A 25,617-nucleotide genomic window follows, 5' to 3' on the forward strand; every position below is an offset into this window, starting at 1 on the left:
CCGTGCCCTAGCCGAGCCACCGGCGCCTGTGCCCTAGCACCGACCGCGACTTCTTCGGCCTGAGCGCCACTCGGGAGTCTCCTTCCAGAACACCGCCGGTGTGGCGTTGTCTTCCCCGTGCCCTAGCGCCGGCAACCATCTTCCCTCTGCTCTAGTTCCGACTCACGGTCGCCGGTGCAAACCTTCGACCAAGGGCCGAGCCGTGCCCTAGATCTGTCCTTGTGTACCACTGCTGACCGCCGGATCGGGCTGTTCCAGCCTCTCCACGCCGAGCCCTAGTTTCTCGGCGCCACTCCGATCGTTCTCTGCCCTAGCACTGGTCTGCCAGCTGTCCAGTGCCAGCCGCCAGCTTGTTATCGACCTGAGTCTCTGGTATTAAGGTTTCCAGCAACAGCTTCGTCGGGTTCTTGGTCATCGCAGGCGATTAGAGGAAGAGGTAAGGTGCTCAGGTTGTTCTGGGAATTTGGTTGTTGTTTGGATGTCGATTTCTTGAGCTTCATTTTGATCTAGACAGTGCATTGCAGGGCGTTTCTTGATTTCCAATAGCTACCTCTGTTCCGACAGCAAGTTGTCTTTGCTATGGATTTGTTGGGCTGTGGATTAAGGTATGAAGTAGGGAAATTGATTCATGTTGTTGATGAATTAGGTATGTATTGAATTAGGGCTAAATCAAGTAAGATACTATGATTGGTTATTTTATTGCAAGCCCTAATTCGAATGAATTAATTAGAATTGATTGAGGAGTTAAATGATCCAATTAGGGTTTATAATTGGATTTGAATTTATGTTAGTTTCTCGAGGATTTGATTTAGCTAATTAATGGGTATTTAATTAGCTAAATCTGTATACTATGTACTACAGGACTGTGACGCGAGATGAGCAACTCGACGTTGGATTTGGATCGGATACGACCCTTTCTATTGGAGGCGGGTACCTCTTGACTTATCTTTTATGATATTGTCATTGGATATGCATAGTATTTTATAACTACATGCAATGAACATGTTTGCCTTTGGTATGTCACTGTTTGATATCCATAGCATGTTAGGTTTGTCACTTGTGATGTATCCGTGCTTATATCTCGTGATTTGTTGCCATGACTATCTTGTTACCATGAGTATCTTAGTTTCTAGAGTGACATACCATGCTTACTGAGGTTAGGATTAGGATTTGGATTGTTGTTTCTGCCCTGTGTATCTAGATTATCTGATACTTAGGTTTTTGTGCCATATCAGATTTGTGTACCTCTATTTGTATATCATATATGATTCGGGTGTTTAGACCCTGATTCTTTGATCTGTGTATATTGTTGGTACATATGCTATGGAAGAGGGATATGATTTGGGTCTAGGTTGTTATACCTTAGAGGACTTGTATACCCTAGATCCGTAGATTTGGCTTACTGATACTGTGGTACCCATATTATGTATATATGGATTTTTCTATGCTGATCAGGATATTCCATACTTATTATGTTCAGGACATAGGGTTTTTGATATTCTATCTAACCTGTGTACTCTAGATCTTGGTATGTGACCATCGCTTTTACAGTACCCATTTTGTATGTATGGATATGGTTATGTTGATCAGTTTTTGCTATGCATAGTGACATGCATCATGATTGCATGCTGTGCGATTGTCGGCTCCACTATGGTTGAGCACATCGCCAGTTACATGTACTGCACACACCCCCACTCATGGTTTAGTGGTATATCAGGCAGGTGTGTGGCGGTTCTGCTGTTTGGCTCCGTTGGTCATATGACCCAGCGTGGTAGCCGGCAGTCAGTTCCGCTCTGTTTGGCTCCGCTGGCATTTAGTGTAGCAGCGTAGTAGCCGGCAGACGGTGGACTCTGTTTGGCTCCGTTGGTCAGGTGACTCAGCGTGGTAGCCGGCAGAGATACCTCCCCGTCATCGTGTACCGGGAGTTGAGAGCATTGAGCTCCCCCATTTATGATTTGGGGTCACAGGACAGGAGTACTCCGACAGCATCCCGTCCACTCGGTCACTCATCAGGAGCAGTGACGACAGAGTGCACGGTTGTCACAGCCCTACCCACTCGGTCTCACCATTTGTGTGTGAGAGGACTGACTGGCGTCAGGGGTGACCAGGACGCATCATTAGCATCATATGCATTGATGTATTTATATTATTGTGATTGTGTTTACTGCATTTGGTTGCTGCATTTTGGTTGGATGCATTTGTTTGACATGCATACAGGAGACATACTGCGTATCGGTTTGATGACCCTTTTTGTCTGGATAGGAGTTCCTGGTGAGTACAGCTTCCTTAGTTGCCTTTCAGTTTTGCATATTCCCTATATATATGATTAGGAAGCTGTATTCCATGTTTGTTGCTGTTAGATATATCTTACTACTTATGTCCAGTGGTATTCGCTGAGTTGTTGAACTCACCCCCGTTGATACTATCTTTTTCAGGTACCAGGTTTGGTTTTGGTGTCGCTTGGAGTATCCTGTCTGCTGGTCCCCACGTCACATCAGAAGACTTATCGGTTTCACGTATGTTTTGTTTGTTTATTGTATCAGTTGTTTAGCTCTGTACTCCGGTTTTAATTTTGGAGTGTTGATGTTGTTATGTGGTATTTGTATTTGTTGTTGGTTGTGTAAGTCTAGCCGGCTAGCAGTTTTGTGTTTTGGTTTTGGTACAGCCGAGTGGGCTGCTTTATTTTTAACTGCGTGGTTGTGTCAGCTAGAGGCTGAATTAGATATTAACTGCGTGGTGTTTGTTTTCTTTTATTGTATTATTCCAGCCGTCTGTGGCTGAGGTATATAGTGCTTGTAGAAAAGTTTCAGATTGTCCGCCGTACAGGGGAGATGCTGCCGAAATTTCTTCGGACAGAGACTCCTCCGGGGCGTGACAATTTAGTGGTATCAGAGCAGGTATACGATACTTGCTATGTGTTCTGGATTTTTGAGATTTATCTGATACCAATTTATTTGGTATCAGAGATCGGCTTACGAGTTTTATTTCTCGTGTTTCGGATTTCATGTTTAGTCTTCTCGATGTGACTTTTTGGATTTTGGGACTTGGCAGAAGCAGGACATCTCCAAGCTATAGGAGGTATGTTGGTATATGTTATCTTACCTTTTTGATTAGTTTATGCCCTGTTCATTATTACAGTCTATGACATGTATTATCACTCTTTACTAGTGTCTGTCTGGTTGTTGTAGCATATATTATATGTGAGGGGTTAGCCACTGATCTTGATTGACCTTAATAGAGATTAAGGATTATAGGCTTTGGTGATTTTTCATATCATACCCCTAGTAGCTTTAGTTTCTGTTACTACTATTTGGTTAGCAGATTGAGGCACATACCAGCCTCTTTATTTGCTATGTAGTGGATAGTTTTTACCTATTTATGTTGACCTAGCCAGTAGTATATCATGTTATCTTAGTTAATTACATCAGTAAATATTGATTTACTCTTGTTAGATCAGTCAGTAGGAGTCTGATTTACACTTATTGATCTGGGTAGTCGTATATTGATATACCTTAGTTGCTTGTGGAGGATTAAGGTATTCTTGATTAGTTAGAAAATGATTGATTTAGTTTTGTTGGTTTGATCAGTATAGGACAATTATACTCTATTTTTAGAGGTTCGAATCTTTTGATTTTTCGTGCTTAGTTGGATATTATGAGCACATTGGAGTACATGACTGTTACTGACGTGGGAAAAGACTGAATTAGTCATATATCGTTGTTGGTTTGGTCAGTCTTTAGAGGATTGATTTATCCTATTCCGTGGGTACTTTAAAGTTAGACTGTAAGTACCTTGTAGGATAACTTAGAAGGTGGCGTAGGGTTTGTGTGGTAGATTGGATTTAAAATATGTTGATTATGCATATTTATGTGGTTTGTAGATATGATTATTATGGGTTGTAGGAGTCCTGTGGTAGACTGATCGATTGCATCATTGAGCTTATGCTGATTGTATTATGGGAGGTATCACGGTGATTTATACCTATGATGTGAGTATTTTTGGTGTGTACTAATTGAAGGATTATGTCGATCATACATATGTTGTGTGTATACGTGTGTCAGATGTATGTTGGTAGCATCATGATGATTCTACCTATGTTAAATGTAGAATGTTAAATGTCTACATTATGATATTGGATGTTTTACGCTGTCAACTAATTCTTCCATTAGTGGATGACCGACCCACTAGGAGGATGATAGAGTTGACTATGAATTTGATTTGCTTACTGGGTGGTTATACCCTAGGCTACCCACAGTGATCTGTGGTAGAGAGATCTCGTCCAGTCTCTAGCTAGATAGTTAGGTGCTTTGGGCACTTATGTATTGATGTGGTAGAGCGTAGCTCCCACATTTTAATAGATCGTTTGTGGTAGAGTGTAGTTTTCACATATTCTGGATTCCTACATATTGCGGATTGTTTGTAGCGGAGCATTGCTCCCATATTTATTGTGGATACATATTTTGGATTATTTGTGGTGGAGCGTTGCTCCCACATATGGAGGATTTCTTGTGGTAGAGCGTTGCTCCCACATATGTGGTATTTCGTGTGATAGAGCATTGCTCTCACACTGGAGGTTCTATTCTTTGGTGATTATATATCGTTGGTGATCAGATTCCTGATTTGTTGTGAGGATCTTATGGTTAGGAATGACTGAGATACGAACATTATGTGTCTTGATTTTTTACTATTAGGGCTTACGGTGCTCTAGATGTTATTATGGACACGATGATTCTGGTATTTTGAGGATGTTTGGATCGGTTCCCATTGTCTTTGTTGACGATGTTGTGATCTAGTTCGGATCCTAGGTGAGACACATACACCATCTTTGCATAGTTCTAGAGATGTTTTGTCAGAAACGTCTATATGTGAAGATCAGTAGTGCTGATTTGGATTGTCTTTTGTGATGATGTTTGGGATACACGGTCACTAGTAGGAGTGTACCGTGGTTCCACAGGAGATAGAGGTTGTTACCGTTGGGAGCAGCCGAAATCAGTGCAGGAGATCCGCAGTCCTTGGGACTGGCAGGATATTACAGACCTTTCGTCGAGGGTTTCTTTCGCATAGTTATGATACTTACACGCCTGACCAGGAAAGGCGTGAAGTTCACTTGGACTGTGGTTTGTATGACCAGCTTATAAGAGCTGAAGCAGAGTTTAGTGTCGGCTCCGATTTTTGGTTTTACCTTCTGGAGAGGACGAATTCGTGCTCTATACCGACGCATCTCTACCGGGTTTGGACGCTGTTTTGATGCAGCACGATAGAGTAGTCTCCTATGCTTCTCGTCGGTTGAAGAAGCATGAGAAGAACTACCCTGTACATGATCTGCAGCTTGTCGCTATTATTTTTGCCATGAAGATTTGGCGACATTATTTATATGACGTTACATTTGAGATTCTCACTGATCATAAGAGTCTCAAATATCTGTTTTACTTAGAAGGAACCTAATCTCAGACAGAGGAGGTGGATGAAGTTCCTGAAGGATTTTGATTGTACCATTAGCTATCATTTGGGGAAAAGCGAATGTGGTTGTCGTTGTACTTAGACGGAAGTCTAAAGGGACTTTAGCTTGCCACCGAGTTGTGGTTACAGACTTGATTCAAGGTTTCTCCGAGTTGGGCCTTGAGGGATAAGGACAGACAGAGCAGGGTACTCTGGTTACCATGGTTGCTCAGTCGTCAATTAGGACGAGGATCCGAGAGCCCTAGGCTGCTGATCAGTATTTGCAGTTTATTTGCAGCCAGATAGCTTCCGGGCAGTAGACCGAGTTCACACGAGACGAGGAGGGTGTTATACTCTTCCGAGGTAGATTATGCGTACTTCAGTCTCATCCGGTCTTATAGGAGTTACTTCCGGAGGCTCATCGCTTATGATTTGCTGTCCACCCAGGCGGTACCCGTATGCACCAAGATTTGAGGTGTTCCTATTGGTGGAACGACATGAAGGAAGACATCGCGGATTTTATAGCTAGATGTCTTGTATGTCAGCAGGAGAGGGCTGAGCACCAGAGATCTGTCGGATTTCTATAGAGGATTCCTATTTCCGAGTGGAAATGAGAACATATTACTATGGACTTTGTGGTGAGTTTGCCGAGGACATAACGAGACCATGACGCGATTTGGGTAATTGTTGATCAATTAACCAAATCCGAGCTCTCGTTAGCGATCCGGAAGATTGATTTCCTGGATCGATTGGTAGATCTATTTTGCCGGGAGATCATCAGATCACGTGATGTTCCGTTGACTATTATTTCGGATAGAGGCCTTCGGTTCACGTCTCATTTCTGGCAGAGTCTACAGCAGCCTTTAGGCACTGAGCTCTGTTACAGTACAGTTTTCCATCCGCAGACAGATGGACAGTCAGAGCGGACCTTTCAGACTCTAGAGGATTTGCTGAGATTGTGTGTGTTGGATTTTGGAGGCAGTTGGGAGGACCATCTACCATTTGTAGAGTTCGCCTACAACGACAGCTTTCTTTTGGCTATCCGGATGACGTTGTTTGAAGCGTTATATAGTAGGCCTTGTTTGGACACCCATCCTCTGGGATGAGGTTGGGGAGGCCCAGTTGTTGGGAACTCATAGAGCTCAGCATGACGCAGAGTTGGTCCGTACTATCTGACGGAGAATGTTAGAGGCACAGGATCGCCAGAAGTGTTATGCTGATCGGAGACGCAGACCCCTAGCGTTCTCTATTGGCAGCCATGTATTTCTGCGAGTTTCACCCACGAAAGGAGTGAAGAGATTTGGCCCCAAGGTAAGCTAGCTCCGCGATACATTGGACCTTTCCAGATCTTGGAGAGGATTGGAGCGGTAGCTTATCGTCTGACACTACCATCTTTCCTGTCAGGTGTTCACGACGTATTCCATGTGTCTATGCTGAGGAGGTATATATCCGACTTGACCGATTTGTTGACAGATATTTCAGTTCCTATTCAGCCTGACGTTACCTATGAGGAGGTTCTGGTACGGATTCTAGACCGGGAAGAGCGTCAGTTGCGGAACAAGACTATCCGATTGGTTAAAGTCGGATGACAGTATCATTTGGACGAGGAGGTTACTTGGGAGCTCGAGGATAGTATCCGAGCTTGATACCCCATTTTTCATTTGAGATAAGTGATTTTATTTACCGTTCAGCATTTATACTCGTTACCTGTTGTTAGTACTTGCTGATAGTAGATAAACGAAATTTGGGGACCAAATTTTTATAAGTGGGGGAGAATGTAAAATACCGAAAATAGGCGAATATTAATAAGAGAATTTTTTGGAATTTTTGGAGATTTTTCGGGAATTTTTCGGAGACCGTATGGACGAGTTTACGGGGATAAAAACGGGGCCCGGAAAAGCCTGTTTAGGCTACCCATTTAAGTGAGGAAAAGTTATTTTTTTTTTCTTTTCCTTTTTATTTTATTTTTTATTTTCTTTTATTCTTATTTCTCTTTTCTCCGTTTCTTTCTCCCCCCGCGCCTTCTTCTCTCCCGAGTTCCCCCGACACCATGCCCTAACTGCTCTTCCCCAAAATCGACGCCGTCGCCGCCAAGGTTCCTCCTCATCCCCGAGTACAAGCCCCGATCATCTTCTCTTCTCCCTCGTGCGCACGCCCGCACCCTGTGCTGCCAGCGCCCCTGCCGACGCCGTGCCCTAGCCGAGCCACCGGCGCTTGTGCCCTAGCACCGACCGCGACTTCTTCGGCCTGAGCGCCACTCGGGAGTCTCCTTCCAGAACAACGCCGGTGTGGCGTTGTCTTCCCCGTGCCCTAGTGCCGGCAACCATCTTCCCTCTGCTCTAGTTCCGACTCACGGTCGCCGGTGCAAACCTTCGACCAAGGGCCGAGCCGTGCCCTAGATCTGTCCTTGTGTACCACTGCTGACCGCCGGATCGGGCTGTTCCAGCCTCTCCACGCCGAGCCCTAGTTTCTCGGCGCCACTCCGATCGTTCTCTGCCCTAGCACTGGTCTGCCAGCCGTCCAGTGCCAGCCGCCAGCTTGTTATCGACCTGAGTCTCTGGTATTAAGGTTTCCAGCAGCAGCTTCGTCGGGTTCTTGGTCATCGCAGGCGATTAGAGGAAGAGGTAAGGTGCTCAGGTTGTTCTGGGAATTTGGTTGTTGTTTGGATGTCGATTTCTTGAGCTTCATTTTGATCTAGACAGTGCATTGCAGGGCGTTTCTTGATTTCCAATAGCTACCTCTGTTCCGACAGCAAGTTGTCTTTGCTATGGATTTGTTGGGCTGTGGATTAAGGTATGAAGTAGGGAAATTGATTCATGTTGTTGATGAATTAGGTATGTATTGAATTAGGGCTAAATCAAGTAAGATACTATGATTGGTTATTTTATTGCAAGCCCTAATTCGAATGAATTAATTAGAATTGATTGAGGAGTTAAATGATCCAATTAGGGTTTATAATTGGATTTGAATTTATGTTAGTTTCTCGAGGATTTGATTTAGCTAATTAATGGGTATTTAATTAGCTAAATCTGTATACTATGTACTACAGGACTGTGACGCGAGATGAGCAACTCGACGTTGGATTTGGATCGGATACGACCCTTTCTATTGGAGGCGGGTACCTCTTGACTTATCTTTTATGATATTGTCATTGGATATGCATAGTATTTTATAACTACATGCAATGAACATGTTTGCCTTTGGTATGTCACTGTTTGATATCCATAGCATGTTAGGTTTGTCACTTGTGATGTATCCGTGCTTATATCTCGTGATTTGTTGCCATGATTATCTTGTTACCATGAGTATCTTAGTTTCTAGAGTGACATACCATGCTTACTGAGGTTAGGACTAGGATTTGGATTGTTGTTTCTGGCCTGTGTATCTAGATTATCTGATACTTAGGTTTTTGTGCCATATCAGGTTTGTGTACCTCTATTTGTATATCATATATGATTCGGGTGTTTAGACCCTGATTCTTTGATCTGTGTATATTGTTGGTACATATGCTATGGAAGAGGGATATGATTTGGGTCTAGGTTGTTATACCTTAGAGGACTTGTATACCCTAGATCCGTGGATTTGACTTACTGATACTGTGGTACCCATATTATGTATATATGGATTTTTCTATGCTGATCAGGATATTCCATACTTATTATGTTCAGGACATAGGGTTTTTGATATTCTATCTGACCTGTGTACTCTAGATCTTGGTATGTGACCATCGCTTTTACAGTACCCATTTTGTATGTATGGATATGGTTATGTTGATCAGTTTTTGCTATGCATAGTGACATGCATCATGATTGCATGCTGTGCGATTGTCGGCTCCACTATGGTTGAGCCCATCGCCAGTTACATGTACTGCACACACCCCCACTCATGGTTTAGTGGTATATCAGGCAGGTGTGTGGCGGTTCTGCTGTTTGGCTCCGTTGGTCATATGACCCAGCGTGGTAGCCGGCAGTCAGTTCCGCTCTGTTTGGCTCCGCTGGCATTTAGTGTAGCAGCGTAGTAGCCGGCAGACGGTGGACTCTGTTTGGCTCCGTTGGTCAGGAGACTCAGCATGGTAGCCGGCAGAGATATCCTCCCCGTCATCGTGTACCGGGAGTTGAGAGCATTGAGCTCCCCCATTTATGATTTGGGGTCACAGGACCGACAGCATCCCGTCCACTCGGTCACTCATCAGGAGCAGTGACGACAGAGTGCACGGTTGTCACAGCCCTACCCACTCGGTCTCACCATTTGTGTGTGAGAGGACTGACTGGCGTCAGGGGTGACCAGGACGCATCATTAGCATCATATGCATTGATGTATTTATATTATTGTGATTGTGTTTACTGCATTTGGTTGCTGCATTTTGGTTGGATGCATTTGTTTGACATGCATACAGGAGACATACTGCGTATCGGTTTGATGACCCTTTTTGTCTGGATAGGAGTTCCTGGTGAGTACAGCTTCCTTAGTTGCCTTTCAGTTTTGCATATTCCCTATATATATGATTAGGAAGCTGTATTCCATGTTTGTTGCTGTTAGATATATCTTACTACTTATGTCCAGTGGTATTCGCTGAGTTGTTGAACTCACCCCCGTTGATACTATCTTTTTCAGGTACCAGGTTTGGTTTTGGTGTCGCTTGGAGTATCCTGTCTGCTGGTCCCCACGTCACATCAGAAGACTTATCGGTTTCACGTATGTTTTGTTTGTTTATTGTATCAGTTGTTTAGCTCTGTACTCCGGTTTTAATTTTGGAGTGTTGATGTTGTTATGTGGTATTTGTATTTGTTGTTGGTTGTGTAAGTCTAGCCGGCTAGCAGTTTTGTGTTTTGGTTTTGGTACAGCCGAGTGGGCTGCTTTATTTTTAACTGCGTGGTTGTGTCAGCTAGAGGCTGAATTAGATATTAACTGCGTGGTGTTTGTTTTCTTTTATTGTATTATTCCAGCCGTCTGTGGCTGAGGTATATAGTGCTTGTAGAAAAGTTTCAGATTGTCCGCCGTACAGGGGAGATGCTGCCGAAATTTCTTCGGACAGAGACTCCTCCGGGGCGTGACAAAGTTACACAATAGAAAATGGAAGAAACAAACAATGTTAACACAAGTTAGTTTTACTTGGTTCGGAGCTTTCGACGACTCCTACTCCAAGGCTCACACTCATCAAGTGCTTTCATTGGACAATCACTAATAGTTCGCAAAAATATATTACAAGATAAGTACAAGAACTAAAAAATAAGGTTACTGAGAACAAGGAAAATATGAAAATTTGGGTCACCGCTTGTTGAAGGAGCTTCACAGCGTCGCAGGAGCTTTTTCAGAGCACCGAGCAAGAAGGAAACTTTGGCCAGTTGTTAGGTCCCACGCACCCAATCAGACTTCCTACCAGATATTAGGCCCTGCGGACCTATTTGGAATTCCCACCAGCTATCAGGCCCGAAGTGTTAGGATGTATACTAAAAGCCTAGCTTTTGAACAAACATTTATAAGAATCACATTGGTCAAATGTCTACATTTATGCTAAGTGTAGTTGTCCATTTAATCTATATTGTAGATAACATGGCTTTTGGTGTGACACAGAAGATCATGTTATCAGTTCCTTATAAATTATAAATAGTAGCTAACGACCAAATCGAAATGGACAAACCATTGAAATGGTCGTAGTGTAATTTGATATTAGTTTATCTTGAATATAAAATTATACTATTACACTTAGAGTGTATTGAGTAGGACCATTTGAGGTTGTTCTTTTTATACTGACTGTATAAAAGAATAGAACCTCAATTATTATGGTAGTGTGTACTCTTAATCTTGATTTAACAACAAGTAACGTATGCTTAGTATTTATTTCTTTGACTTATCAATGGGTGAGATTTAGCTCATTAAATCAAAAGGTCCGATAGGTTGGGAAATAATATTATTTGTATAGTATGTTGTTGGTTATAGAATGAAACTGTGTCCTAGTGATCTAGGTTGATGATGTTTCCAAGATGAGCTCATAAGGATTGTCATGTAAACTCTGCAGGTGGACTTAGTCCGACACTACAATAAAATTGAGTGGTACTATTCTTGGAGCTAGATATTAATTGAGTGAGTGTCAGTAACTCATTTAATTAATGGGCATTCGATATCTTAAACACAGGGAGATTAACACACTCATGATAAGAAGGAGCCCATAATGTAATTTGGGATCGATGCGGTAGTTCAATAGTAACTCTTTAGTGGTATGAGTTATTATTGATGGACTTGAGTTGGATATTCGGGGCGAACACGGGAAATTCAAGATCATCGGGAGACCAAAATCAATTCTTCCTCTCGGTCCCTATTTTAACCTCTTATATAAAGCCTTATATCCACCCAAAGCCTTGCCTCTTAGCTCATGCTAGGGGCCAACCCCTATCCTTGCTTGGAGCCCAAGCAAGGGGCCGGCCAAGCCAAGCTTGGAGCTAGAGCTAAGGCCGGCCAAGCCTTGCTTGGTGCCCAAGCAAGGGGCTGACCAAGTAAGGAAAGGAAAGGGAATTTTATTTTGATAAAAGATTTTCTTTTATGTTTTTATCCACATGATTTTAAAAGAGAGTTTTAAATTTTAAAATCTTTCTTTTTATAGATTTTCTACAAAGGATTAAAGGAGAGATTAGATATCCTTCCTTATTTGTAGATATCTATAATGTTAAAAGAAAGATTTTAATTTTTAAGAAAACTTTTCTTTTTTGTAACCATGATATAAAAGGAGTTTTATTTTTAAAATCTTATCTTTTATAGATATCCATAAAATGATTTAAAAGAGAGATATTTTAATTTATAAAACATTCCTTTATAGCTAACCACATAAGGGATGTTTTAAAAGAGAGATTTTAATTTTTGTTTAAAATCTTTCCTTGATTGTTTAAACATGTTGTGGCCGGCCATATAGAGGAATAAAAGGAAGTTTTATTTTTTATAAAACTTTCTTTTTTTGGATTCACCAAGGATTATAAAAGAGAGGTAAAAAGTGCCTTCATGAGACACAACCCTCTTCTATTGTTCCTCTATTCCATCCTTGGTGGTCGACCCTCTCTTCTTCTCCTCTTCTTCTTCTTGTAGCGGCATCAACCCTTGTGGTGCTCTTGGTTGCCAGTTATTTGGAGGTGAAGAAGTAGAGAAAGAAGACATTGTTTTCTAGCATCCCTTGAGCATTGTGGTGGTGGCCGAAACTTGAAAGAGTAAAAGGTTTTGGTGGATTTCTTCTTAGTAGATCATCACCCACACGACGTCCAAGAGAAGGATTGGAATACAATAGAAGATCAAGAGGTTTTCTTTACAAAGAAAGGTATAACTAGTAGTTTTATTCCGCATCATACTAGTTTTTCTTTATATGGATTTTGAAATACCAAACACAAGAGGCTATTGGTTTTAGGCAATCGATTTTATATTTTGATTTTGTGTTTCTTTTGTTTTTCGATCTTGTGATTCGATTGTTCTTAGTGGTTAAATCTAGGGTTACTATAAGGGGATTAGATATTGAATTTCTTTGAAAGACTTTGTCTAGGAAGTGGTGGATGATCCCATAACCAAGAAGACCTAGTGCCTTGCCATGTTTAACTTGAAAGTCGATCTTTGAAATAAATATTTAATTAACTTTGTAACGTGGGTGGATTTGGATTAATAATGTCAAGCATCATTTGTGATCCAAGTCTAAACCTCTAAGAGCAGATAAGTTGAACTTGGAATAAATAATGTTAAGTTCTATTTGCGATTCCAAGTTTAATTTCTAAAGAACACAATAGGTTGTTAGGAAAGGTTCGAGACTTGTACAAAAATTTTGTACAGGGGAACCAGTATGATATTCCGAGTAGCAACCAATAATTGGTATCAGAGCTAGGACTTTGCCTTTTTGTGTTTGGTTTTCAGTTTAATTATGCACATGCTATACATAATTTAGGTATGATAATAGTAGGATATGCAAATAGATTAACTCTGTGGTTGCAGGAATCCTAGATCAAACTATTATAGGCCTAATGTGTTTGTGTGTGATTGGACCCTCGGACATGTCGAGGGCATTTTTATGTGTGTGCATGATTGTACTATTAAATACAACAGAAGCTGTATTAGTTATTAGGATTTTATATTTTGTTCGATCTAGTTTATATGTGCATTCCCTCATGGAATATAGGATCGATAAATGTAAAATTCTATTTTTATCGCGGATCATATCCTTGCGAAGCGTGGTACTATTGGAGGACTAGAGGCGCAGCGGAAAAGGAAGCTCGATGGACACAACGACATGAGCCCTAAGACTGGAGGTTAGGGTTGACGACTGCTAGGGCTGGTGGCACACGAAGTATAGTGATGGAAGGGGCCATAATAGTTAGAAATTTATTTTTCCATATTTATTGTTTTTGTTTGCTGTGATGTGTGTATGTGTGTTTGCATGATAAAATTCCTCATTTTAAATAACTAAGTGGGAGAGGGATTTTAAATAAATTCCACAGTTTCCATTACTCGGTTGTAAGTGATGCAAACAAACTTGCGCGTTAGCTCTGAGTGCCTTCCTCCACATCTGATGAATTTGTTTGCGGTTCACTAGATCAAACTTCCTTTATGGATGATTATAGGAAATTATTTAGAAGCATGTGATCTTCTCCATCTGAAGGGGCACAATCCTATTTAATGGACTAAGTATCAAGTAATGGTATACACTTAGGCACATTTAATAGTATCCTTCCCATTGGAGTCACTTTTATTATTTGTGTGACCAAAGTAATACCAATTATTAATTTTATTTGTCAAAAAGTTAGGTTGACAAGAATAAAATTAATGGGTAAAATCTCCTCTTACAAATGTTTGAATTTGTATACGTCCACACTATCGTGACATACAAAATTCATGGTGTTTTGAGGTGTTGGTGAATTTAAATGATATTGTTTGAGGAATCAATATTATTCTAAATTCTTAAGTTTTGACCAAAACTTATTTTGTGATTCTTAGGATTTCAAATGACTTTCAACCCACTTACTTCTATTCTGAAAGAGAACAAACTTACTGGTCCCAATTACATAGATTAGAAAAGAAACCTGGACATTGTCCTAACTGCTGAAGGCTATAAGTTTGTACTGTTAGAGGGCTGCCCTAATGAGCCTAATATTGATTCTAGTGAAGAGGAGATTGAGTATCATAAGAAATGGGTCAAGGCAGATGAGATGGCGTGGTATTACATTTTGACTTCTATGTCAAATGTGCTGCAACATCAGCATTAGTCCATGCCTACCGCCTATAACATGATGTACAATCTCAAGGAACTCTTCGGACACTAGAATCGGGATGCTAGGCAAGAGGCTATGAGAAACTTAATGACAACTACCATGACAAAGGGGACACCCGTAAGGGATCATATCCTCAAAATGATGGCTTATTTGAACGAGATACAAATCCTTGGAGTTGAAATTGATGGGGAAACCCAGGTTGATATTATTCTCCAAATACTACCCGAAAGTTTTGAGCAATTCTGCCTGAACTACAATATGAATAAAAGGATTTATTCATTGGCGGAACTACTGATAGAACTTTAGGCAGCAGAAGGGCTACTTCGTTATAATTCTCAAATTCACTTTGCTGAAAAAGTTTCTACTTCTAAGTCGAAAGGCAAGAAGAAGAAAAAAAAACAAGCTGGCTCAACAAAGAAAGTGAATCGATCTCTAGGTACTGGACTAAAAGCAGGAGTGAAGAAGCTGAAGGGCAAGTGCTTCATTTGTAAGCAGTCTAGATATTGGAAGGCGGGTTGTCCTTATAGGAAAGAAAACAATAAAGGTATATCTTATTCTCTAGTAGTTGAAACATGTTTAGCGATGTTATCTACCAGTACCTGGTGTGTAGATACAGGAGCCACTGATCATGTCTGTAATACATTGCAGGGGTTCCAGGAAACCTAACGACTATATGAGGGAGAGATAACCGTCTACATGGGTAATGCTACGAAAGTGGCGGCTGTTGCAGTGGGAGATGTCTACTTATCATTTGATAGGAATAGAACTTTGATTTTGAGAAATTGTCTTTATGTACCAAGTTTTAGAAAGAATTTAATTTCAGTTTCTAAACTATTTTTGGATGGATATACTGTTTCTTTTGATGACAAAGTGGTTATCAAGAAAAATAGGGTAGTTATCTGTTCTAGTACATTAGTTGGTAATTTATATACTCTAAATCTGATAACTCCCAAAAAGAAATAAATGGAAATTAATAACACATCCTCTAATTCTAATAAGAGAAATGAACCTTTAAAAATGAACCAAACATATCTTTGGCATCTAAGACTTGGTCATATTAACTTGAGTAGGATTTAAAGGCTAATAGCCGATGGACTATTGGGTTCATTAGTGTTGGAAAACTTTCCAACATATGAATCTTGCTTGGAAGGAAAAATGACCAAGAGACCTTTTAAGGCCAAGGGGTATAGAGCAAAAGATGTGTTGGAATTGGTTCATTCTGATTTGTGTGGTCCTATGATTATCCAGGCGGGAGGTGGTTTCGAATATTTTATCTCTTTTATAAATGATTATTCAAGATATGGGTACATTTACTTGATGCGCTGCAAGTCCGAGTGCTTTGATAAGTTCAAAGAGTACAAGGCTGATGTGGAGAAACGTCACGGTAAAAGTATCAAGACACTACAGTCTGATCGTGGTGGCGAGTACCTCTCAGGAGAGTTTAGGAATTACTTACTAGAGGTTGGGATTCAATCTCAATTGTCTGCACCTGGTACACCCCAACAGAATGGTGTGGCAGAATGAAGGAATAAGACTCTTATGGAAATGGTTAGATCGATGATGAGTTATTCAGAATTACCAAATTCATTCTGGGGATATGCTTTAGAAACGGCAGTGCACATTCTGAACTTGGTACCTTCTAAATCAGTACCCTCTACTCCCACGGAATTGTGGAATGGGCGTAAACCTAGTCTTAATCATGTTCGAATTTGGGGTAGCCCAGCACATGTGCTGAAGGGAGATATTGATAAGTTGGAATCTCGTACAGAAGTTCACCTATTTATAGGTTATCCTAGAGGAACGAAAGGTGGTTTGTTTTATAATCCTAAAGATCAGAAGGTCATTGTTAGCACTAATGCCCGATTTTTAGAAGAGGACTATGTAATAAACCACAAGCCCATGAGTGAAGTTGTTCTAGAAGAAATGAGAGAGGACACGTCTACTTTAGTACCAACAATGCAAGATGAAATATCACAAGAAACTGTAACACGTATCACAAATGATACACAACTACAAACAATGCCTCGTCATAGTGGGAGGGTTGTGAGGCAACCTGAAAGATTCATGTTTTTTGGGAGAGTCTTCAAACTTGATCATAGGTAAACATGAACCTGATCCCCAAACATATGACGAAGCACTCCAAGATAAAGATGCAACATCTTGACAAAAAATAACGAATTCAGAAATAGAATCTATGTATTCTAACAAAGTCTGGGAGCTGGTAGAACCATCAAATGGTGTAAAAGTCATTGGATGTAAATGGATCTACAAAAGAAAAAGAGGGACAGACGGGAAGGTGGAAACCTTCAAAGCAAGATTTGTTGCAAAAGGGTATACTCAGAAAGAGGGAATCGATTATGAGAAAACTTTTTTGCCAGTAGCTATGCTTAAGTCTATCCGGATACTCTTATCTATTGCTGCTCATATGGATTATGAGGTTTGGCAAATGGATGTCAAGACAACTTTCCTTAATGGATGTCTTGAAGAAAACATCCATATGAAGCAACCAGAGAGGTTTATTGCAAAGGGCAAAGAGCATCTTGTATGTAAGCTCAATCGGTCTATTTATGGATTGAAGCAAGCTTCAAGATCTTAGAACATCTGGTTTAATGAAGTAATCCTGTCTTATGGATTTATTCAATGTCCGGATGAGTCTTGTGTATACAAAAGGAGTGATAGAAACATGGTGATATTTCTTGTACTATACGTAGATGACATTATGTTAATTGACAATAATGTCAAGGTGTTATCATACGTAAGGGTATGGTTATCCAAGTAATTTGATATGAAGGACTTGGGAGAATGTGGACATATTCTTGGGATCAAAGTAATAAGGGATCGCAAGAAAAAGATGTTATGCTTATCCCAAGCTTCATACATTGATACAATCCTTGCTCGTTTTAGCATGCAAAAATCCAAGAAAGGTTGTCTACCTTTTTGGGATGGAGTACTCATATCTAAAGAGATGTCTCCTAAAGACATCAAAGGAGATAGAGGAGATGAAGGCGGTTCCTTATGCTTCGGTTGTAGGAAGCCTAATGAATGCGATGCTATGTACGAGATCGGATATCTATTTTGTCGTGGGCATGATTAGCAGATATCAAAGTAACCCAAGACAAGGACATTGGACTGCCGTAAAACATATATTAAACTACTTCAGAAGGATTAGAGATTATATGCTGGTTTACCAAGCAGATAACTTGCTCCCTGTGGGTTACACGGATTTGGATTTCCTATCAGATAGGGAAAATAGTACGTCAACCTCGGGGTTTTGTGTTTACTTTAGGAAGTGGAGCCATAACAATGGAGGAGTGATAAGCAGAAATGTATTTCTGACTCCACCATGGAAACTGAGTATGTGGCAGCCTCTGAGGCAGCTATAGAAGCTGTATGGCTCAGAAACTTCATGATGGACTTAGATGTGATTCCTGGGTTGCCCAAAATTATTACAGTGTATTGTGATAATAAGTGGTGCAGTAGTAAACTCGAAGGAACCACAAGCTCATAAGGCAAGTAAACACATAGAGCGCAAGTACCACCCAATACGAGACATCGTATAACGAGGAAAAGTTGTTGTCACCTAGATTGCATCAGCAGATAACCTGGATCTTTTCACTAAGGCCCTTAAGGCAAGAGCTTTTGATGGGCATGTTGAGGGGATGGGAATCGGATGTATGTCAGCATATATGGCAGCATAGTCTTTTAGTATAAGTGGGAGATTGTTAGGATGTATACTAAAAGCCTAGCTTTTGTATAAACATTTATAAGAATCACATTGGTCAAATGTCTACATTTATGCTAAGTGTAGTTGTCCATTTAATCTATATTGTAGATAACATGGTGTTTGGTGTGACACAGAAGATCATGTTATCAGTTCCTTATAAATTATAAATAGTATCTCACGACTAAAATGGAAATGGACAAACCATTGGAATGGTCGTAGTGTAATTTGGTATTAGTTTATCTTGACTATAAAATTACACTAGTACACTTAGAGTGTATTGAGTAGGACCATTTAAGGTTGTTCTTTTTATACTGACTGCATAAAAGAACAGAACCTCAGTTATTATGGTAGTGTGTACTCTTAATCCCGATATAACAACAAGCAACGTGTATTGATTTCTTTGACTTATCAATAGGTGAGATTTAGCTCATTAAATCAAAAGGCCCAATAGGTTGGGAAATAATATTATTTATATGGTGTATTGTTGGTTATAGAAGGAAACTGTGTCCTAGTTATCTAGGTTGATGATGTTACCAAGATGAGCTCATAAGGATTGTCATGTAAACCCTGCAGGTAGACTTAGTCTGACATGATAATAAAGTTGAGTGGTACTATTCTTGGAGCTAGATATTAATTGAGTGAGTGCCAGTAATTCATTTAATTAATGGACATTCGATATCTTAAACATAAGGAGATTAACACACTCATGATAAGAAGGAGCCCATAATGTAATTTGGGATTGGTGTGACAGTTCAATAGTAGCTCTTTAGTGGTATGAGTTATTATTGATGAACTTGAGTTGGATGTTCAGGGCGAACATGGGAGATTTAAGATTATCAGGAGACCAAAACCAATTCCTCCTCTCGGTCCCTATTGTAGCCTCTTATATAAAGCCTTATATCCACCCAAATCCTTGCCTCTTAGCCCATGCTAGGGGCCGACCCCTATCCTTGCTTGGAGCCCAAACAAGGGGCTGACCAAGCCAAGCTTGGAGCTAGAGCTAAGGCCGGCTAAGCCTTGCTTGGTGCCCAAGTAAGGGGCCGACCAAGTAAGGAAAGGAAAGGGAATTTTATTTTGATAAAATCTTTCCTTTTATAGATTTTCTACAAAGGATTAAAAAAGAGATTAGATATCTTTCCTTATTTGTAGATATCTATAATGTTAAAAGAAAGATTTTAATTTTTAAGAAAACTTTCTTTTTTTGTAACCATGATATAAAAGGAGTTTTATTTTTAAAATCTTATCTTTTATAAATATCCATAAAAGGATTTAAAAGAGAGAGATTTAAATTTATAAAACATTCCTTTTATAGCTAACCACATAAGGGATGTTTTAAAAGAGAGATTTTAATCTTTGTTTAAAATCTTTCCTTGATTGTTTAAACATGTTGTGGCCGGCCATATAGAGGAATAAAAGGAAGTTTTTTTTTTTTATAAAATTTTCCTTTTTTGGATTCACCAAGGATTATAAAAGAGAGGTAAAAGGTGCCTTTCTGAGACACAACCCTCTTCTATTGTTTCTCTCTTCCATCCTTGGTGGCCGGCCCTCTCTTCTTCTCCTATTCTTCTTCTTGGTGGTCAGCGGCATCAACCCTTGTGGAGTTCTTGGTTGCCAGTTATTTGGAGGTGAAGAATTAGATAAAGAAGGCATTGTTTTCTAGCATCCCTTGAGTATTATGGTGGTGGCCGAAACTTGAAAGAGTAGAAAGTTTTGGTGGATTTCTTCTTAGTAGATCATCACCCACACGACGTCCAAGAGAAGGATTGGAATACAATAGAAGATCAAGAGGTTTTCTTTACAAAGAAAGGTATAACTAGTAGTTTTATTCCGCATCATACTAGTTTTTCTTTATATGGATTTTGAAATACCAAACACAAGAGGCTATTGGTTTTAGGCAATCGATTTTATATTTTGATTTAGTGTTTCTTTTTTTTTCGATCTTGTGATTCGATTGTTCTTAGTGGTTAAATCTAGGGTTACTATAAGGGGATTAGATATTGAAAGACTTTGTCTAGGAAGTGGTGGATGATCCCATAACCAAGAAGGCCTAGTGCCTTGCCATGTTTAACTTGAAAGTCGATCTTTGAAATAAATATTTAATTAACTTTGTAACGTGGGTGGATTTGGATTAATAATGTCAAACATCGTTTGTGATCCAAGTCTAAACCTCTAAGAGCAGATAAGTTGAACTTGGAATAAATAATGTTAAGTTCTATTTACGATTCCAAGTTTAATTTCTAAAGAACACAATAGGTTGTTAGGAAAGGTTCGAGACTTTTATAAAATTTTTGTACAGGGGAACCAGTATGATATTCCGAGTAGCAACCAACATGAAAATCTAACTGGATTTCAGGTCCCTCAGACTAGTCAACTCCTGCACATTTGGTAAAGTAGTTAAATAAATAACACATCTAACTTTAACCTATTTGTCATACATCAAAACTAGATTATTAGTGCAACCTGCACAAATAATCTCTCCCTTTTTGATATAATGATAACCCGGGTTAAACTTAGAAAAAAATGTAATAAAGTAATAATGCAGACAAGGCAGCTTTAAGCATGAAATTTAAAATGGGTTGATTTTTTCTAACCTAACCCACTATCCTCCCCATTTGGCATACATCAAATAAGATAAATGCATAGGGCATAAATAAAGATTTAGCAAAGAGAATTTTTTGCAACCTTAGTTTTTCAAATAAGGTTTCAAACAATGATGTCAAGTACTTTAAATAGTCTTGAAAACCAATGTTTTGAAAACCTAACAACAAATAGAAAGTGCTTATCTTTTGAAAGAAAAATTTTAGAAGTAATGTTTTAAAAGAAACTTTACTCAAATAAGTTCAAAGAATGCAAATGTTTTTCAAGAGAGTTTTCAAAAAAGTATTAAAAACACGTTTGAATGCATAATTTAATAAGTGATTTTCAAAGGATAAGTTTAAACAGATTTCAAAAACACTTTCTAAGTTATCCATTTTAAAGATATTTTTGTAAGTTTCAAAACGTTTAGTTTCTTTAGATTTTCAAATTTTGAAACTTTGTAATAATTTTGAAAAACATTTTCAAATAGAAGAAAATTAGTTTTGAAACATTTCATATTTTTCAAACAAGATTTAACAAAGCATGTTATAAGGATTATTATATATTTTAGGCAAATTTTAGAAGAGTTTTTTTAAATCATTGTTTCAAAGAAATTCAGTAAATTAATTTTGAAAATATTATCAAAATGTATTTCAAAATAAAGTGAAAATATTTTTTAAATTAATTTTAAAGAAAAATTTTCTTAGTAAGATTTTCAATGTAAGTTTGAAAAGAAATTTAAGGTAATTTTATAGAAAAGATTTAAGAAAGATTTTCAAAGTGGAAGAAAAAATTTCCAAAAAAATAATTTGATTTTGTTTCAAAAACTTTCTCAAAGTAAATATTTTTTCGTAAGTTGCAAAAAAAAATTTGTTTTTTTTAAAAAATTCCACATCAATGTTTTAACATATTTTCAAAATAATTGAACCCTCTTCTCCTTAAGTTAACACTCCCCTTTAAATTGTACTAGGGTTTGAACATATTAAATTGAACACTCTCCCTTAATCTAGCACCTTCTAGTTATCTTTGTTAGTAACAAGGATTTCTATCTTAGTGCCTAGGGAATTTACTATTCGTAATATAAATGTTCATCAAATATATTATTTACACATTATTATGATTGTTGTCACGCCCTAGAGGAGTCCCTGTCAAACAAAAATCCGGTAGCATCTCCTCTGTACCGACGACAATCTGAAGCAATAAATACATACACAAACATATACATATTCATCAGTCCACACGGTTGGAACATACATAAAATAGAAACAACATAACCACGCAATTTAATATACTCAGCCTACCCGGCTGGACAACAATGAAATAGACACACAACCACGTAGTATAATAACAACCCACACGACTGTAAGTAAACGCAACGGAAAATACAAAATAATACGAACGTAAAACCAACAACGACACTAACGAAAATACCTGCAATCACTAGACTTGACTCCAAAATTCACATCGACTTATTGAAAAGTAAAATACACAAAATCAACATACCACCCAAACGATAACAAAACCAAAAAGAAAACTATCCTCGAGTGTGACGTGGGACTGGCAGCCAGGACTCTCTAAGCTGTTGGTGCAGCGGAGGCCGGCAAGAGGGGGGGGTGAATTACTTCTGAAAAATTAAAACTATACCCTCCTCGTACTTTCAACTCAAATAGTGCAATAGTAAATAAAATAATGAAGCAATAAAGAAACAAGAAGACAGGAATATAACCTGGTTACAACCAAGAGGGTTGTTAATCTAGGGCAATAAGAAAAGCTCAGTAGAAGATCTCCTTTGCTGAAGGTGGAGAAGCCTTTTACACACTAACGGCTCAAAACTATTGCTAGGAAGTTGTTACAGAATTGAATACTCAATTGATCTCTAATTCCTAGTTCCAGAGACCTTTATATAGCCACTAGAAATTCTATCTCGGATGTCTGAGGCGCCTCCAATAGAGGTCCAAGGCGCCTCCATCGAGAGAGTGGATAAAACTTTATCCGGAGACTCAACAATCACTTCTGCCAGGTCCGAGGCGCCTCCAATAAGCATTGAAGGGGCCTTCAAGCTGGAGGCGCCTTCAAGCTGGAGGCGCCTCCAAGCCTGATGGAGGCGCCTCCAAGATGGCTAGCAACATTTCCAGCTTGCTTGCTTCTTTGCTTCGTCTTCCGAAGTCTCGTTCTTTTGGGTGATTCCGACCAACCGAAATAGGGCTCACCCGAACCCAATTTCTGGCCTTCTCCTCGAGCAATCTTCCTCCCGACTTAACGTCCCTCGAACGCCGTGCACGTTCTTCTCACCCACCGGTGTACTTTTCCGTAGCTCTCTCGTCCTTCGGACGCACTGAGCCTGTCGGCTCCCATCTCTTGTCGTCCTTCTCGCTAGCTGCGTCTTCCGCTCGACTTCCTGCGCTCCTAAGCTCCTGCACACTCAGACACAGGGTTCAAACACAAAGCAGGACCTAACAAACTTGGTTGATCACATCAAAACACCCACGGGGTCCAACAATCTCCTCCTTTTTGATGTGCATCAACTCAAGTTCAAGTTAGGGTAAAAATAGACAAATAGTAATTTTTTAAAAAAATTACTAAACTAAAATTTTAAGCGTAAGTTTGCAATAAATAAAATTGCAACTACTTAATTAAGAATTAAACAGAATTTTTAAAAATATTTTAAATTTTTAAGATTTAAAAATTCTCTCCCCCTGAACTTGTACTTTTCTCTCCTCCTTTGATTATAGGAAAAATGGGGTAATAATAAGAGAATATGATTTTAAAAGAATATTTAGCAAATTTTAACTTAGAAAAATTTCTGAGCAAGTTGATTTTTTTTTTAAAAAAAAATATCTAAAAAAAATGAATTTTTTAGAATTCAAAAAATAATTTCTAGGTAAACTGAATTTTTGGAATTTTTCAAAATAATTTCTAAGTTAAATTTTTTTTTTGGAATTTTCCATAAATATTTGAAAATTTTTCAAAGCATTATTTAATTTTTAACTTTTAATGCTTTTAACAAAAAGTTAATTAAACATTTCATTTCTATATTTGGCTTCCAAGCAGTGGCGAGGTACTAGGCCTTCTTGGTTATTGGAGTAACAACCACTTTCTAGTCAAAGCCGCATAAGGAAAATTTCTGTTTAATTTTCTTTTCTGAAGGTGCTAAGTCTAATCATTTCAATTTAAAAATTCTCTATGATTCTTAAATTTCCATTTTAGCTTCTCATAATTTCTCAAATCACAGTTTTTTATAATTGTAGCAAAAAATATTGAGCATGCAAAAAATTATATATTTTCTATTGTTAGTTTGTTGAAATCTCTTAATTGACAAATTGTGTCTTTTAACTCAATATTCTTTAATAGTTTTTCAGTTTTTAATGCAAAATATTCTTTTGACAAAATAATTAGTAATTCACGAGAATCTTTCGGTAATATTTCAATTGAATCAATTAATTTGCTAAGAGGTGGAGACCATACCTGACTTACCTTGTCGGCGGTTGATTCTCCCCCTGTTGAGTTGTTTTCTTCCGCAGATTCTCCCCCTTCATCGATGCTTATTTGTGATGAGCATTTTAGGTCTTCAAGTTGGAGTTTGGTTGCTTGTTCTGTCTCGGCACTTACCTCGGTTTCAGACTCTTCTGACATCGGATCAGTGTCCATCGAGGAGTCGGATTCAACTTCAATTGGTTCTTCGTGGAGTTTTAAGAACTTTTCCCAAAGTTCTTTTGCACTTTGGCAGTCGCCAATTCTATCGAGATCTTCATCCAGTAGTACACTTAGAAGGTGAACGTCACGCCCCCAAAGGAGTCCCTATCAGACAAAAATCCGGCAACATCTCCCCTGTACCGGTGATAATCTGAAGCATAAGTACAAAAAAAATATACATCAGCCACATGCGGCTGGAATATATACACAACCACGCAGTTAATAATCTCAGCCAACACGGCTGGACAAATATAACAACAACCACGCAGTTATATATATTTCTATCAGCCCACTCGGCTGAAATCAAAACCAACACAGCGGAAAAACATAAGACAAGCCCATACAAAACACATCAAGACACTGCTAGCCGGCTAGGCTTTATACAACAACACAAATACAACAACAACACCAAATACACCAAATACACCGAATGCACCAAATAATGAATATAAGTAAAACATAAGCGGAAACCTGAAACGCTCTTCGGATGTGACGTAGGACCCGGCAGATAGGATGCTCCGAGCGACACTCCAACGATCTACCTAAAAACATAAAGATATACATGCGGTGGTGAGTATACGTAACTCAGCGGGTAATAGAAAAGATAGTGCATGGTCTATAAATAAACATAGAGATCAAAGGTATACAGTCTCAGTAGGGAATCAAAGAATATGATCCTACTATCATAATCAATGCATCTAAACATAACAGACCTACTAACCTGACATACATACTGTACAAACCACAACCGACATAATGATAGATACATACCAATCTGGAATCTACACCTGGTACAATGGTCAGTAAACTCACCAGATCTGCAATAGACCTACTCATGACACCTATGCAATATAAATACGACTGCAAATACATGTAAAATAAATGGCATATATGTAGCATGACAACCATATGCAACAATCATATTGCAAACAAATGCAATATACCACA

General features: G+C 39.0%; 2 long non-coding RNA genes across 2 annotated transcripts; both read left to right on the forward strand.

Annotated features, from left to right (window-relative positions):
- Positions 1 to 398: 398 nt before the first annotated feature.
- Positions 399 to 901, forward strand: LOC121992259. Its single transcript, XR_006114831.1, has 3 exons — positions 399 to 436; positions 525 to 605; positions 862 to 901. It is a non-coding gene; the product is annotated as an uncharacterized LOC121992259 (long non-coding RNA).
- A 7,024-nt stretch (positions 902 to 7,925) lies between these two features.
- Positions 7,926 to 8,528, forward strand: LOC121992294. Its single transcript, XR_006114852.1, has 3 exons — positions 7,926 to 8,063; positions 8,152 to 8,232; positions 8,489 to 8,528. It is a non-coding gene; the product is annotated as an uncharacterized LOC121992294 (long non-coding RNA).
- The last annotated feature ends 17,089 nt before the right edge of the window (positions 8,529 to 25,617 follow it).

The sequence above is a fragment of the Zingiber officinale genome, chromosome 1B (genome assembly GCF_018446385.1).
Source record: "Zingiber officinale cultivar Zhangliang chromosome 1B, Zo_v1.1, whole genome shotgun sequence".
In the NCBI taxonomy this organism is placed as follows: Eukaryota; Viridiplantae; Streptophyta; class Magnoliopsida; order Zingiberales; family Zingiberaceae; genus Zingiber; species Zingiber officinale.